This window comes from Leptonychotes weddellii, chromosome 1, assembly GCF_054177405.1.
Source record: "Leptonychotes weddellii isolate Sample4059 chromosome 1, ASM5417740v2, whole genome shotgun sequence".
NCBI lineage: Eukaryota > Metazoa > Chordata > Mammalia > Carnivora > Phocidae > Leptonychotes > Leptonychotes weddellii.
The window spans coordinates 150,056,293-150,074,210 of NC_138369.1; the positions used below are offsets into that span (position 1 = coordinate 150,056,293).

At 39.8% G+C, this 17,918-nt stretch overlaps 1 protein-coding gene across 2 annotated transcripts in view; it reads right to left on the reverse strand.

The window, feature by feature from the left end:
- The window catches only part of TMEM45A (transmembrane protein 45A), a 70,045-nt gene that overhangs the window by 19,500 nt on the left and 32,627 nt on the right, over positions 1–17,918 (reverse strand). Inside the window, exon 2 of one of the 2 annotated variants that reach the window (XM_031024057.2) lies at positions 3,276–3,342. The exons of the other annotated variant lie outside the window; for it this stretch is intronic. The gene's annotated coding sequence lies outside the window, so the exon portion shown is untranslated. The remainder of the gene's footprint in view (positions 1–3,275; positions 3,343–17,918) is intronic. 2 annotated transcript variants of the gene reach the window in all.

Here is a 17,918-nt window from a genome sequence, read left to right on the forward strand (position 1 = left end):
AGGGGGTTGGCGCCCCTAACTCCCATGTTGTTCAAGGGTCAATTGTATATCACATAGTACTAAGTGACCATTCTTGTCCTAACTCTGACCCTAATTAGTGCTGTGGTTTGGGGCATGTCCCTTAACCTCTCTGAGCCTTAGTTCTTAATAGAAGAAGGAGGTGGCTTAGGTGACACCTGAAGTTCTTTTCGGCTCAAACATTCTGTGATTCATCATCGTAATCACCATCTGTAGTAGTGTTACTGAGTTCTCCTGTTTGTCTTGGCTTAAGAAGCCACATAGTATCGGAAAATGCTTTTATGTGGGATTGAAAAATACATCCAGACTGTAAATTATTTGTACGTTTCTGGAGAAGAATTTGATATGTTTTAAGAAGCCTTGACGGTTTTATATTCCTTGGTACAGGAAACCCATTTCCAGGAAGCTATCCTAAAGTTATAACTGGAAATACAAGCACCAAATTAAAAAAATACATTGTCTAAATCAGAAGAATGATTTAAAATTTTTTGCAGCCACTTAAAATAAAGTTTTCAAATAACTTAAGCGATAGGGGATGTATTTAGTGAAAAGAACAGCATTTTTCAAACCTGAGAAGGGGCTTTGGATTCAGGTGGACTAGATCTGAATCCCAACTCTACTATTTACTAGCTATGTGACTTGGGCAAATTATTTCACTTCTCAGTGCCTCTGTTTCCTCTTCTGTAAAATGAGACAAAGAAAAATACCTACCTCCTAAAATCAAAACACGTTTCCTCCAAAGCAAATAACCCACAGTAGTTTTAAGCAAGCTCATATTATCCTCAACCCACCTCAAACTACCAAAGTAGAACAAAAGTAAAATCAAATGAGAAATTCTACTTGGACAATTACTGCTGAAAAGCAACAAACATCTATATACTTCCCTTGGCAATCATTCATGTACTGCTTGTAACATTTCTCCTGCTATTGTCTTAGAGGGTTACTGGAATCTTCTGTAGTTATTTAATTCCTTGACTGCATTTAAAGAATAAGCTTCTTGAAAGCAGGGGCCATAAATCTATTCTTTCTACCCCCCCCCTTTGAACCTGGATAGCATCTTATACACTGTGAAGTTCTAAATTAACAAGAATAACTAAGCCCTTCTTAAAAGATCATATAGTTATAAAACATCTCTACTCTGATGTCTCAAAGCTCACTCATACTCAACATACCCACAAATTGAACTAATCATGTTATCTACCCACCCACTACCAGAAAATAATTTTCCCCTAGTCATTGATTTTGTTAACACCACCACCATTCACTTACTTGCCCAAACTCAAAATATGAAAATCATCGTAGAGGCCACCTTGTCTCTGAAAACTAATTGATTATTAAGACCTTATATCAACACTCCCCTACCCCAAATCTGGCTGACTCCCCTTGCTCTTTCAATTTCAACTGCCTAGGGAAATCCTCCCTGATGGCCCAAAGAGAAGGCCCCCTTATACCTTCTCAAGGTACCCAGTTCTTATTTTAATGAATTCTTTGTGTGATTAGTTATTGAAGGTCTGTCCTCTTCATTAGCCTCTATGTCCATCACTATTGAGAGCCTGTGTAGTGGTCATTTAGGGCCTCAGAGGTTAGGAGCCTGGGCTATCCTCCATTTTTTTATGCCCTGATAAATTTTAAAAAGGAAGAAAATGCCAAAACGGAGTCACAGAAACCATGGTTCCTTTTCAATGTTTAGGTTTACCTAATAAATACCTTCACCACAGATGCAAAACATATTGGCTATGTTGGAGCTAACATGAAAATTTAAATTTGGGGCCCTTCCGAAATGTGTGGTTCTGGCCAAATAATCTTCCTGATCCACCTCCATGACAAACATTATAATAGGTTCCTACTGCCCCAAAAGCTGAGTGAACCAATATACCTCAGCATAGCCATTGGGATGTGATAGGGAGGCAATGGGGAGTAGATGAAAGTTTTTGAAGAGGGATATGAGGTGATCGGAGTAGGGAAAGAAATGAGGCATTGCTCCTACATCAGTTACAGAACTTCTGCATCTTTAGCCTTTTAATCTAAACAACGTGATGGCTCAATTGTTCTCTGTTTAAAAAAACTCAAACAATACGAAGTCAAAGCAGGCTTGCTATATTTGCCTGGCTAAGCAACCGAACAGACCCAGTTGCTCCTGGCAATGAAAATGGTATTCATTTTTTTTTTTCATTTCCATTGTGGAAAGAAAGAACTGCTCAGATCCTCAAATATCACTTCACTGTGATCTCCTAGAACACCATTATCCATAAATCTATCTTTCATTTCCTGCTTTACTATTACCTGAGGTTGCAATTTACTGCTCTTAAAAGCCAAGTAGTCCAGAGTTTGATTCAATCCAAATCCAAAGAGCAGACACATTCCCCTTGGAAGAAGAACACCGGGCTTTTCTCACCCACAAAGCAAATCATACTTGCCAGACAACCAGCAGAAACCTCAGAAAAATCACCAGAATAGGACACAAAAAAGTCCTTCTTCAATATCCTCCTTGCCTGATCTTGCCACTTAAAATAATCTCATGGGGAAAGTTGTTCATTCAAGCCTGAAATGGTGGGCTGCAAGATTCAGTCACCAGCTTCCAGCTGCAATTTATCCTAAAAATTCATACTCCTCCCCAAACCAAACAAATCCATAAATAAACCCTCTACTCCTAATGACACCAAACATCATCCTCTGGGCTAATGACAAACAATGACTCCTGATACCCTTGTTGGCCTCTTTTTTTCTCACTGTCCTCCAAATTTACACACTCACCCTAAAGGGAAATATTTTTAAACTCTAATACTTAGAGATAATATTGGACAAATCCCAAGATCTAACTTAGGTGTCAAGTGTTAATTCCCAGTGTTACAGCCACATAAACCACAGACCAGACCTGCGCACAAAAAGAGGAGAGAACTTAAAATATCTCACAGAAAGAGATCCTACAGTTTTCTTGGTGGAATCTCAACCAAATACTAATTTCAATATAAAATGAATGCCATGGGGGAAACTTAAATTAAAATTTCATCTTGAGCCACCACCAAAATAAAGTATTCCTAAATCTTAGTGACTCCTTTCAAGGCACATTTATAAATTCCCATACACTAAACAAATTTTAACTATTTCTTGAACTTCACTTTACCATTTGCTTGAACACTCAAAGCAAAATATATACAAGCATTTGTAGCTTTAAAGTTCTCCATCATTCCATACCAGTCATTATCTCCCAAATTTCAACTATTTCAAAAAAGTTTTCTTAGTTAAATTATCCTTACCTTCACACTTTCTTCAATGTCAAGTCCCACTCAGTTCTCTTCTTCCAAGAACTTATAATGATTCCAGCTTCAAGAAGGAAAAGCAGATACTGACTGGTCTAAATCTAATTACTCTCTTTTTTTTTTTTTTTAAGATTTTATTTATTTGCGAGAGAGAGAATGAGAGACAGAGAGCATGAGAGGGAGGAGGGTCAGAGGGAGAAGCAGACTCCCTGCTGAGCAGGGACCCTGATGTGGGACTCGATCCTGGGACTCCAGGATCATGATCTGAGCCGAAGGCACTCGCTTAACCAACTGAGCCACCCAGGCACCCTAACTACTCTCTTTCTTAGAGACTAAACCAATGTGCTTATGTTTTTCCAGCATGAAGTCAGCAGATAAACTTTCAGAATATGTCACAATGCCTTCATAAATGTAAATCTTGGGGCCACACCCTTTTGAAATCCTACTTCATGTCCAAACATTGTGCCAAAGCTCCCAAGAAGCCTCACCTTGCCACCCACCCACATGACCACTAGGCTCAGACATGTGTCCCTGCTGTGAGAACCAAAGCCCAGTAGAGCATGTGTGATCTTTGCTCTCTTCCAGGTCATCAAGATGGACAGAAGACAAGCAGAATGGTATGTTAGCAGTAACATACCAGAGTAGGTCCAATAAGTCCTATGAAGGCAAACCATTTCCTAATATGCAGTGCCTCAGGAGAGATTGTCACAGGGGCTAGGGTTGGAGTCATAGCCAAAACCAAAATTACAAGAATAAGAAAAGATGATGGAACAAAATTGCTGCAGATCATCAATGAAGCTCACCTGCCCTCAAGGAATACACAAACTAGTAGAGAGACAAGTGCATTCTAAACCAACATGAGGTGTACACAGAGTGAAATGGGAAGAAGAAGCAGCAGTTTGACTCTAACCTGAAGAGCTAGCAGCTGTTATCCTGTCTGTTTACAAGTCTTATTTCCCCTCTCAATGATAAACATGGTGAGCAAGGGCCATATCCTCTATCATGCTTTGCACCCAATTAGCACTCAATAAATCACCAATGAATGACGGGTTTCTTTCTGGAACCCCATCCCCCTGAAACACTGAGCTGGGTGACAACCAGTATCAGAAACAGCGGACGTGGCTAATTAAATGCAGATTCTTGGCACCCACTTCAGATCTACTGAATCAATCATCGGGGGGAGACCCATGAATCTGCATTTTTAATAAGTGCTCATCAGTTATTTTTTTATATTCTTAAATTTTGTGAACCAAAGGCTTAGGCTATGTGGAGACAAGCAGAATGACACCAAGACACTGAGATTTAAATGTGACTTCCTTATCACTATACCCCAGAGGCCATTTGTCTCCCATCAGTGTCATAAACTCTGATGGGCTTGTTCACATCAGGCTTCATATGGGGCAGAGGTGGTGGCTCAACAGCTGCTCCTGAGGCCAGAATGATAATCTGGCTCCAGAAGAAGACAATAACAATACTAGAGCCCTGACATTCTGTTCTGTTTTATTTTATCATACATTATTAAGATATTTTATTTTGTTTTGATCTCTTTTATACCCCAGCCTCTTACACCCATACCCCTATCAATCTTTAAATACTAGAACCACCCATGTCACATGGGCTATTCTTAACCAAACATCCAGAATGACAAATAGAACTCTACATTTTAAAAAAAAAAGACACAGGATGAGCCAATCCAAAGATGTATGTATTAAAAACATAAAACCAACAAACAGAAAATAAGAACAAATGTCATGTTGAATCACCTGCTGTAACGAACTCTTCAAAGTAAATAGAGGCCTGGACTGTTTTTGTTAGTAGTGGAACATCCACTTCACTTCATGCTAATAACTTCTCATGCATCTGTTTATTCTATTTTTGAGACAACTCAAGGAAGTATTATTATTTCCACCACAGGTATGAGGAAACTGAGACTCCAAGAGATTTACTGACCTACGCTAAGTCACAGAGTTAATTAAGACCAGAGCCAGGGTTTCAAGGTCCTTATATATGATTCCAAATCTCAGACTATTCCCCTAGAAAAGGGCAAAGACCAGAAGAGGTTTGCGGATGAACCCAACAGTACTCATCAAGTTCTTTGACTAGGTTAAACACCATAAGGAAAGAGTTCCTTCTTCTGGGACTTTCTACCATTGAGTTGTCTGTGCATGTAAAGGAAGTGAAGCTCTGCACGTAATCTGAATATTTATTTACCACTGTTTATAGTCAGAGTCAGAATGCAGAGGGATGCCAACCAAAAGAAAGCTGGTCTGAGTAATCTACAATGACTTCACTTGACAAAATGAAGATGCTAGAGATAAGTATCAGTGATGTGGTAAGAACCTAAAGAAATCATTCTATGGTTCCCAGCTTCATCCTGCTTCACAATTCAAGTCAATGAACAATTTCTGATTACTACATACATAACTAACAATCTGCTTCAGGTTATTGGGAACTCCATGGTAAGCAAATATACCTATTTTTCATTGTTGCTACAGCTCAGCTGGCAAATGTTCTCCAATTTTAAAGACCCAGATGATTAGGCTGGGCCTGCCAGAATAATCTCTTCATTTCAAGGTCATTAAAAAAATCCTTTTTTGCCATGTAAAGTAATTTATTCACATGTTCCAGGAATCAGAAAGTGGTGGGATAAGGACATTATTCTGTCTACAACAGCAACACATACATGTTTACAGTTTGGCAGAACAAAGAAGGCAAAAATATGTGACTATGAAACCAAGGAGATGAGCCAAGATTCATGGTAAAGGAATAAACTACTAAAGGTATGCTGAGTCCCTTCATTTGATTTAGAGGAGTAAGAAAGGCATACGGCAGGATCCTGTAAGACTGTAAGGACCATTTGAGCTGGACTTTGAAGACTGATTAGGATTTTGAAAGGAGAGCTGAATTGGGGAGGGTATGTGCTATGGTGAGCACTGTGAATTGTCTAAGACTGATGAATCACAGACCTGTACCCCTGAAACAAATAACACATTATATGTTAATAAAAAGAAAAAAGAAAGAAAGGGGGAGCTGCAAGGGAAGAGCACTCTAGACATAAGAAACAGCATGAATAAACTCTTGGTGGCAGAAACTTACAGGAGATATTGAAGCCACTTCTACCATAGGAGTAGAACACGACAGAAAATGCACCTGAAACACCTACATATATGGGAAGTTGGTAAATGGCAAAAGTAACAATACAAATTACCAATCAGTAAAAAAAATTAATAATGTTTTTACAATTGAGTCTCTAGTAATGAATAAAAATCAAACTAGATCCCTACCTCACACCAGATTAAAAAATAAATTCCAGGGGCGTCTGGGTGGCTCGGTCATTAAGCATCTGCCTTCAGCTCAGGTCATGATCCCAGCATCCTGAGATCGAGCCCCACATCGGGCTCCTTGCTCTGCAGGGAACCTGCTTCTCCCTCTCCTTCCTGCTTGTACTCTCTCACTGTCTCTCTTCTCTCTCTCTCTCTCAAATAAATAAAATCTTTAAAATAAATAAATAAATAAATAAATAATAAATTCCAGGTGGATTGAAGACCTAATTGTGAAAATAAAATTTTTAGTAGAAAATATTTGAAAATATCCCCATGACCTTGGGATAGGAAAGAATTTTTTAAGCAAAATACAAAAAAGTAAAGTAATGAAGGACAGAACTGATAAATTTGACCTCTTCAAAAAGTAAAGCTTTTAGGGTGGCTCAGTCGGTTAAGTGTCTGCCTTTAGCTCAGGTCATGATCCCATGGTCCTAGAATTGAGTCCCGCATCGGGCTTCTTGCTCAGTGGGGGGGGCCTGCTTCTCCCTCTGCCTGACACTCCCCCTGCTTGTGCTCTTTCTCTCCCCCTCTCTCTCTGACAAATAAATAAATAAAATATTTTTTTAAAAAAAGTAAATCTTTTATATGTGAATGGCAAAGAAGCATAGGAAAAGATGCTCGATATCACTAGTCAATTGGATAATGTTAATTAAAATAACAAATACCAATACTCATCCACCAGAATGGCTAAATTTAAAAAGACTGACAATACTGATGATATTGGCAAGGATGTGGACCAACTGGACCTCTTATGCACTCTAAGTGGGAACACAAAATTGTACAGCCCCATTCAAAAGAAGTTTGTCACTTTTTATAAAGTTAAACATGCACTTATCATTTGACCCAGCAATTCCACTCCTAGGTATTTACCCAAGAGAAATTAAAATTATGTCTACACAAAGATTTGTATATGGATGCTCATAGTAGCTTTATTCATAATAACCAAAAACCCAGAAACAGCCCAAATGCCCAGCAACTAGTGAATGCATGAACAAACTGATACATCCCTAACTAAATTTCTTCATCTGTAAAATCAGAGTGATAAAAGTATCTATTTAAGAGGCTTTTGTGAAGATTAAATAAGTATAATGCAAAGTACTTGAATGGAAACTGGTAAACAAAAATCAATAAATGTTAGCTATTATTTTGACATCTGGAAGTTTTAAGATTCTTCTGTTGTTACACAAAATAGATTTAAATAATTTTTGCTGACAACTTTGTGGATCTACTGTCCCATCCCTGAATACTCCATTTTCATAACTGTTTTATGTGATATGGAAATGAAATTCTATCATGTGTAAAGACCTCTTTCAGTTTCCCTGCTCCTCCCCTTCAATATGGGCTTTATCCTAATAATCTAAGATAGCTGCCAAAGTTCCAGCCATCACAATCATGTTCCAGGCTGCAGGAGAGAAGAAAGGGCAGAAGGAGTCTCTGTGTCTGCTTTTCAATGAGTTTTATTGAAGTATGATTAAATGCAGTAAAATTCACCTCTAAATTTTACAGAGGAAGAAACTGCGACAAAGTTAGAGATGAACTAAAATGTCCAAGGTCATGGAGATGATAAGTAATGGAGCTGGGATCGATATTCAGCCCTGGGTCTATAGTGCCTCTACCACAATGTACCATAAATAAAGTTAAACTACACATGGCAGACATAGAAGGTATTTGTAATAAAGATAACTGATAAACACTGAGTAGTCACAATTCATTTGAGTAAATATCTAGGACCATAATCCTGGATTATATGGTAAGACTATGTTTAGCTTTGTAAGAAACCGCCAAATTGTCTTTTTTTTGACCTGACCCAAAATCAAGAGTCAGATGCTTAACCGACTGAGTCACCCAGGCGGCCCTGCCAAATTGTCTTCTAAATGCAATATCAAGTACACAATTATTCTTTTTTTATTATTTTTTTAAAGATTTTTATTTATTTATTTGACAGAGAGAGACACAGGAAGAGAGACACCAGCAATGAATGACAGAGTTCTTATTTTTCCATATTGCCTCTAGCATTTGCTATTGTCAGTGTTCTGGATTCTGACCATTCTAATAGGTGTGTAGTGTTATTGTTGTTTTAATTTGCAGTTCCCTAATGATATATGATATTGAGGAGATTTTCATATGATAATGTGCCATCTGGATATCTTATTTGATGAGTAATCCGTTCAGATCTTTTGCTCACTTTTTAATCGAGTTGTTCATTTATTCATTGTTGACTTTTAAGGGTTCTTTATATACTTCAGGTATTAGTTCTTCACCAGATGCCAGATGTATGGTTTGCAAATATTTTCTCCCAGTCTGTTACTTGCCTTTTCCTTCTTTTAAAAGTGCCTTTCAGGGGTGCCTGGGTGGCTTAGTCAGTGAAGCACTGAACTCTTAATCTCAGCTCAGGTCTTGATCTCAGGGTCATGAGATCCAGTCCCGTGTTAGGCTCTGTGGTCAGCACAGAGTCTGCTTGAGATTCTCTCTCCTTCTACCTCTGCCCCTTATGCTTATGCCTCTCTCTCTCTCTAAAATAAATAAATAAATTTTTTTTTTTTTAAGTGCCTTTCACAGAGTGGAAATTTTTAATTTTCATGTGACCTAACACATAATTTCTTTCAAGAATAATTGTGTGGATGCCTGGGTGGCTCAGTTGTTAAGCGTCTGCCTTCAGCTCAGGTCATGATCCCAGGGTCCTGGGATCGAGCCCTGCATCGGGCTCCCTGCTCTGCGGGAAGCCTGCTTCTCCCTCTCCCACTCCCCCTGCTTGTATTTCCTCTCTTGCTGTATCTCTCTATGTCAAATAAATAAATAAAAATCTTTTTAAAAAATAATAAAAAAAAGAATAATTGTGTACTTGATATCGCATTTAAAAACTCATCATCCTACCCAAGGTCTCACCATTAAGCATGATGTTAACTGTAAGTTTTATGTAGATATTCTGTATCAAATTGTGGATGTTCCCCTCTATTCCTACTTTGCTGCTTTCCATATTTAATTTTTTTTCCTTAAAAAAAACAATAACAACAAAAAACCTGAGAAGGTGGTTTAGAGCCAGATAAAGAAGACTTTAAATGCCAGGTTAAAAAGTTTAAACTTTATTCTATGGGCAATAAGAAGCAACTGAATGTTTTGAGCATCAGAGCTTTTAAACTTTTACATGTTTTGAGCATCAGAACTTAAAACTATTAAACGGTTTAGAGGTTTTATTTAAAGATGTTCTAGTTTTATTTAAAGATGTCCAGAAAAAGTGACTCCTCCAACTCTTTCTCTAACCCATTCTGGTGAAATACAAATCTCAGTCTCCATTAACCCTGCTTTGTAACAAACTTGAATCTCTTGGAGTCCAAGGAGGATGCAGAACATTTATCAATCTTGATGAACTGTTTCAGCAAAGACATGACTCCCAACCCCAGTATTCGGCCACCCACCCCCCACCCACAAAAGAAAGCCATGACACTGTGGTTCAGGGTAGAGGCAGAGGCACCCAGTGGCCCAGACTCAGTATCAAGCATGTATGGACAAAATGCAATGACCACACCTGAATCAACAATGTTGACATATTCCTTTGCATCACACTTTCTACCAGGGGAGTCGCTGTTGTCAGGGACTCTACTGATAACGACATCTAGATGAATCTTTGGCCTATCTACAGAGAACATCTTTGTTGCCCAATTCTCATGGCCTTGGCTGCCTCACTTCTTCTTTACCCACCTTCCTGCATCCCGCTCTCCCCTCCCCCCCTTTTCTCCCTTCTGCCTATCACAACCAATTCTCAGAAGGGCAGCAGAGATGTGTCTGGATTCTAAGCAAATTGCCTTCCAAGGCACGGGAACCATCTTGAGAAGGAGAGGCACTCCAGGATCAGATTCCAAATTTTGGCTTGGTTTGGATTTCTGTGTGTGGAGGGGTAGCAGACAGAAGGTAATCAATAGGAGCCCAGAGAGCCAAGAATATGTAAAAACGAAATGATTTGCCAGTTCGGGCTAATGAATCTCTGAGTTCTTGAAGTTCACAGGCTTACAAACTACACAATCGTCCCATTCTCCACACCTCAACCATGAGTTGCCCCCTGGTGGATGTCCATTCCTCACCAGGCAAGTCTATGAAATTCATTCTAACCTGATTTTCCTCTAAAAACTTATTTTAGTTATCCACTTCCTCCTTTCTCCCTGCTGCGAACACACACATAAATATGATTTGATCTGGATCCTTTTCCCTTGGGGCAAGTTCAGGTGTGGGGCCAGGGCTGGGGCCTCCAGTTTTTTTCCACTGTAGCCAACACCCATTCAGCCTTGGCAACCACCCAAGTAACCTTCACCGTGTGTCAGAAGGGACAGTGTGAGACACCGGAGAAAAGAAGTTTTTAATCTGAGGAAATCTGTCATGCCCTGAGCTTTTGATAAATTGCTGGCTTTGTGAAAAAGAAATTCAGTTTTCTTTGGAATAAGTGCCTCTAAGGATGCTCAGACATATGTATGAGAATGATCACTAGTGCTCTTGGCTGCCTGCTTATCCATTCATTCCCTTAGTTCTCCATCTTTTCATTCATGCTTTAAACAAATATTTATTGAACAACTACAGTGTGCCAGGTCCAGCTCTATCTATTGGGGACATGTGATGGAATCAGAACCCTCATGTTAATCAGATCCCCGGGTGATTCACATGCACATTAAAGTTTGAGAATCACTGGTCTAGGGCAGTGTTTCTCAACAACAGCACTAACTGACATCCCAGGCCAGATAATTCTTTGTGTGTGGAACCATCTTGTGCTGTGTAGGATGTTTATTTAGCAACATTCCTGGCCTCTGCCTACTAGATCCTGGCGGTACTTTTCCCCCAGTTGTGATAGTCAAAAATATCTACAGGTTTTAATAAAGGTCCCCTGAGGGGCAAAATCATATCCCCTTCCCCAATTAAGAAGTACTGGTTTAGAAGACCCTGGGTCAAATCCCCTTAAACATAAAAAGGATTTTTTTCCTTCTCTCTTAGGAAAAAGAGAAATTTTTAAATTTAAATTTTAAATTAAAATTAAATAACAAATTTAACTGTTAATTATTGTACCAAAATAAGTCCAACCAAGATTATGTACACCTTTTTCAGAAAGATAAAGTACACTTTATTGTAACTAATAAAACAAAAAACCATCATTTGGAAAAAATAATGTTTGCAAGATCCCATGACTTTTTAGACAAAAATCTTTCAAGTTTGTTGTTTAATATTACTATTAAGGAGAAAGAGGAGCCTGACATTAAATATGATATCTATGAGGTCAAGGACTTGGCATTGGATGTCATCACTGCCAATTATATGTGGATCAGGTACAAACAAATAAAGGTCTATATAGAACACCTTCCCATCTTGAAAAAAACAGTTATTGTGGTCATAATGCTCTGTGTCCACCCTCAAATAACGGAAATGGTGGCAAGGGAGGAGAAGTTATGTTCAAATCCAGTTTAAGGAAAAATAAATGAATAAAATAAGCCGAAGCTGAAACCAGTATGGCGCTATCTGAATGTTGTACAATTTTAGTTGGCCTAGGGGAGGAAATGTCAGCAGAATCACTCTTTGGTCTTTCCATCTCTTGGTGTCAGGAAATTTATGTCTCACTGTTTAATTTTTTTTTTGTTTAAATAGGTCCAATCTAGGAAATAATGACTCCTGATTTTGGCAAGTGCCTCTGACAAGTAAAGAAAGAAACAAGGGGCGCCTGGGTGGCTCAGTTGGTTAAGCGACTGCCTTCGGCTCAGGTCATGATCCCAGGGTCCTGGGATCGAGTCCCGCATCCGGCTCCCTGCTCGGCAGGAAGCCTGCTTCTCCCTCTCCCACTTCCCCTGCTTGTATTCCCTCTCTCGGTGTCTCTCTCTCTCTGTCAATTAAATAAATAAATAAATAAATAAATAAATAAATAAAAGGAACAAGATCATTTCAGCTACTGATAAAATAACACAGAGCAATGAGAGAGTGCTCAGGCTCAGCTTGGGACGGTGGGGACAGGGGTTCCACTGCTGAAGTTCTGAGCTAGGCTGGGCTGAGCTGAGCTGAAAGATCAAGGCTACAGCAGGAACGCATGTGAAGTGGATGAGGCCATTGGCCCAGGCCTGCCCTCAAACACATCCATTTTTACTGGTTCCATTTCACAGAAGAGGCATTAGATATTCGGCAGCTTGACTGAACGTCTACCGCCAGTAAGTGGTAGAAGGCAGAAAAGGAACCCAGATCTCTGGGATACAGGTTGGCAATTTTCTTTCTGCAACACTAAATACCCCTGTTTTCATTTCCTGTTGTTGCTTTAACAAATTACTGCAAGCTACAATCAAATTTCACATCTTAGAGTCCTAGAGGTCTGAAGTCTGAAATGGGTGTCACTCAGATCTCATTCTCTCTTGCTGACGATGACCCCCATTCTTCTGTTGCCACTCATCCTTCTGACTCAGCTTCCCCTGCCTCACCGTTACAAGGACCCTTGTGATTACATTGGGCTGGCCTGGATAATCCATAGTTGTCTCCTCATTCCCAAATCTTTAACTTAATCAAATCCTCTAAGCATCTTTTACCATGGGAAGGAAACCAGAATATGTCACCTCAAAATATGTATCTTTGACATAAAAATTAGTTTGAGCTGAAGGCAATTAGGAATGCAGGAAAAGCTCTCTTTAACCTCCCTTTTACTGACTAAACACAGGAAATAAATTCCCCTTTCAATGGAGGCAGATCCTTATCAGCCCAGAGATGGCACCAGAGAAATCTGCAAACAGACCTTACTCCATTAGCTCCCTCCCATATATTTATCTTCCTACAGTTTGCTGTCCTTGGAAGCTTAAAACTGCTGGACTTTGTCCTGTCCTTTCTCTACAAATTTCTCGTTCTTTGCTAAAAATGCTCTAGAAGCCAGAATTCTTAAGCTGCTGCTTGGAGTTACTTTTCATTAAGGTTTCTCCTGAGTGATGTGCACTGCACATGTTAAAAAAAACTGTTTTTTCTCTTGTTATCTTTCTGTTAAAGAGTCCCAGCTGAAAACCTAACATGGGTAGAGGTCAACTTTTGCTACCCTGACACACGTAAGGTAATATCTTCCAGGTTTCTGGAGATTAGGGCGTGGACCTCTCTGGGAGGCCAAAGCTTACCACACCCCCTTAGGAATGCCAGTCACAAGAAGGGCCTCTGACAATCATAAAAATAAAAATTTTTAAAAATCGCTGACAGTGGGGAAGAAGAGAACAGGAATAGAAGGAGCCTTCAACAGACTCTCAGGTTCCATGTCATTGAGGGAGGCTCAAGAGCGTAGTGCTGTCTACTTCTGATCCTGGCTGTACACAGAATCCCTTGAAAAAACAAGCAGTGCCTGGGCTGCAACCCCTAGAGATTCTGCTTCAGTTCGTCTGGGTAAACACAGGCATCAACATCTTAAAATTCCCCGTAGGGCAGAGCACCTGGCTGGCATAGTGCGTTGAGGGTCGGACTCTGATCTTGGCATCATGAGGCTCCACGCAGTCTGCTTGGGTTTCTCTCTCCTTCTCCCTCTGTCCCTCCCCCTACTTCTAAAATAAATAAAAAGATCTTTACAAAATAAATAAATAAAAATAAAATTCCCCCTAACGGATTAAGAACCCAAATTCTAGAATCAGACTGCTTGCATCCAAAGGCCAGATCCACAGCTGTGTGCTTGACCTGAAGCATATTATTTAACTTTGCCTCAGTTTCTATAAAATGGGAATGATGCTATTCATAGAACCACCTTATAAAGCTGAGGATAAACTGACATTGTACTAGTAAAATTCCTGCCACATAGTAGGCATTGCATAAATATCTCAAAGCTCTCCAGAGGGCCCTCTGGGAACTCCTCAGGCTAGCACCGGTGTGACTTGTGTGTGTGCCTAGGATGTGAAGAGTGGAATTGGGAGGCACTGCGGGCCCAATCTCCCCTGCCCTGCCTGATTGTAATGGGCTCTGGAAGTGCTAACCCCAGTGTGCCAAGGGAGAAGCCTGCTTCTTCCTCTCCCACTTCCCCTGCTTGTGTTCCCTCTCTTGGTGTCTCTCTCTCTCTCTGTCAATTAAATACGTTAAAAAAAAAATTAAGAAAGAATCAGCTACTGATAAAATAACACAGAGCAATGAGAGAGTGCTCAGGCTCAGCTTGGGACAGTGGGGACAGGGGTTCCACTGCTGAAGTTCTAAGCTAGGCTGGGCTGAGCTGAGCTGAAAGATCAAGTGGGAGTGAGGAGTTGAGTTGCAGGAATGCATGCAAATTAGACAAGTGAATAAGAAGAAACGATCAGAAAAGCTGGAGGGGGGCGGTGTCTGAGGTGTGGCAGGCCTTGATAAATAGGAGGAATGCTAAGGGCTGTGTGATAGTGATCAAGGTTTCACTGTCTACTAGGGCGGTGGTTCTCCATATGGCTAACACTGCAAAATATCTGGGAGCCATAAAAACACTTAGAGTGTCTGGTTCCCTGCCCCCCACCCAGACCAATTAAATCAGAATTTCTGGGAGCGAGGCCTGAGAATCTTTCTTTCTTTCCTTCCTTCTTTTCTTTTTTTTTTTCTTTTGTAAACTCTCCAGATGATTCTAGTTAGCCAGAGTTGAAAGCACCGGGCCCTTCCTTCTCTTACGCTGACTGTCCTAGGTTAGTCAGTCTCACCAACTGCAACGTGAAGGGAGGGGAGGGAAAGGCTCACAGTGACTGGGTTCCTATTATGTGCCAACACTCCTGACACGCACCAATTAATTTAACCCCCATAATTATTATCCCCACGTTAGGGATAATAATAAAGAGGTGCATTTCACAAGAATTGTAATGAGACTCACAACAATGTCATGACCGGACCCAAGACTCAACCCCAAGTTTATGTCCAAAAGGGACAAAGGAAGAAAAATGACCATTTAGAGCATCCACCCCTTTCAGAGCCATTTAAAGTCCTCTCAATTCCATGAGGTAGCCTTTTCCTCCCCATTTCACGTTTAATGGGACAGAGACTTGAAAAGCTAACCTGCCCAAGTCAAAAAGCTTGTCAACAGAAGAACTGGAATCTTGACTCAAGCCTGTCCACCTCTAATCCCCATCCTCTTTCCCATTATTTCTGCCCTCCAGGCCTCAAAAGCTAATGGTACCAACCATAACAAGAATCATTTACTGAATGCTGGGCTCTATCTCAAATACTGTACTGAGAACCTCATATGCACTCCCTCATGGAAAAATCAAGTTAAATGGCCATGACATAGAAACAAAACAGTTAATGTACTGGATAAAGGCTAGCAGTACCACCTGGGAGGGTTTAACTGTAGCTTCTCCAGCCCCACCCCTGACCTGCTGAGTCAGAATCTGCATTTTAACAAAATCCCCAGGTAATTCATCAGCACAGTAAAGTTGGAGAAGACTGCTTTAGATGGTTTTGGTTCTACTTTTTATCTTTCCAAAGAGTTGTTTTGGTAATGTGCAGGTTCAGCCTAAGATTCTCCATTTACCAGACCTCACAAGGCTCCAGTGAACAATGTACAAGGAAGCTGGTGCTGCTGCTCTGTGGTTTAAAATGCTGTCAGGGAGGGCAGAAGGCCCCAAAGCACCCTCTCCCCAGTACACCTCTTTTTGAGTGTGCCAGAGTGTTGGTCTCCAGATACACACCGTTGGACTGCAAATACCCTCAGCAGCAGCGTCACTCCTCAACAAGACAAATTACGCTGAAAGTGAGATTTGCTAATAGCCTATGAAAACCAGAATGGGATAAAGCAGTGTTTCTCAAACTTGAGTAATATGCAGACATTTTAAAAGGAAAAAATTTACCTCAAAACCGTTACATTGACTTAAATTGGGTTTTTTGTTTGAGAGAGTGTGCATGTGTGCACGGAGTGGGCGGGGGCCAAGGGAGAGGATCTCAAGCAGACTCCATACTGAGTGCGGAGCCTGACATGGGTAGCTCAACCTCACGACCCTGAGGGCATGCCTGAGCTGAAATCAAGAGTCCCATGCTCAACATACCGAGCCGCCCAGGTGCCCTGAGTTAAGTTGTTTTTATTATGAACTTTCTTAAACAGAAAAAAGATACATTTGGACAACTATAAAAATAAAACCAATTTACAAATTAAATATAAGCAAAACTACAAAACCAACAAAAATCAAATAAACTAATGCAAATTGAATATAACAATTACTTCTGCTAAAATAAATGGCCTTTCACAGTATGACTATTACATTGACAACTACAGTGCCTACTGTTTTTGGTCCAGAATATGTATATTATTTTGTCCCCAAATTGACTCAATTTCTATTCAAATAAGTTCCAGCAAAATGTTGTTCAGCATTTTAAGTCCATGTTCTCTACGCATCAACCCTTGAAAATTAAAGCAGTGCTTCCTGCCTGTCACAATCCTGAATACAAATGTGAGCTCCAGTACAGATATCATAGGTTGAACTCCAATACAAGATGCTCATCCAGGTGATCTAGAATATGCTTATATTACTCAGTTCTTGTTGAGATGAAAGTGCAGCATTAGATTATTATAATACAAAGTTTACAGACCTCTTTCCCTGCTCAGAAGAACATGTCAGCTGAGGTCTAGGAATTATCAACTTCAATTTGGGAAATGCTGAGATAAAGAATTAGGAAGAACTATACCTCAATAGTTAATGAGGGGAAAGTCCTCTTTATATAAATATTTCAGCTAGAAAATGCAGAAGAAATGATAGAATTTAGAATTTCATAAACCCTAGTGAATTAATAAATTCAGCCAATAATAAACAAAGATGGCTGACACCCAGAAGCAATAACCCAACAAGATGTGCCTGAAGTATTCTTGAAAAAAAAAAAAATTCAACTTGGGTGTGGTTCAACCTCTCTATATAATTACCAACCGATAGGAAATTCAGAGGCAGAAGAGCATAGTTAAATGACATGGGAATACAAGTAAAATCCAGATGATGCAAAATTCTACAGGACAAGCTAGTTTCTTCAACAGATAAATTTAAGAAAAACAGAGATAAAGGGAGAACCTGTATACCAATAGAGACTTCTGAACAGTATCTACAACTGTGATGTATGGACTTTATTTGGATCTTAATTCAAACAATAATAATTCAGGATTTTAAATTTTGTAGGGGTGGTAATAGCATTGTGTCTAGTTTTTTTTTAAAGAATCTTTAATTTTTAGAGATATATACTGAAATATTATGGACCAAATAATATGACTTGGATTCGCTTCAAAATCGTGATTGTTGATTTTATGTCAAACTGGCTAAGCCCATGGTACCCAGTTTCTGGTCAAACACCCTCTAGATGTTGCTGTGAAGGTATTTTTTAGATACAATCAACATTCAACATTTAAATCATAGACATT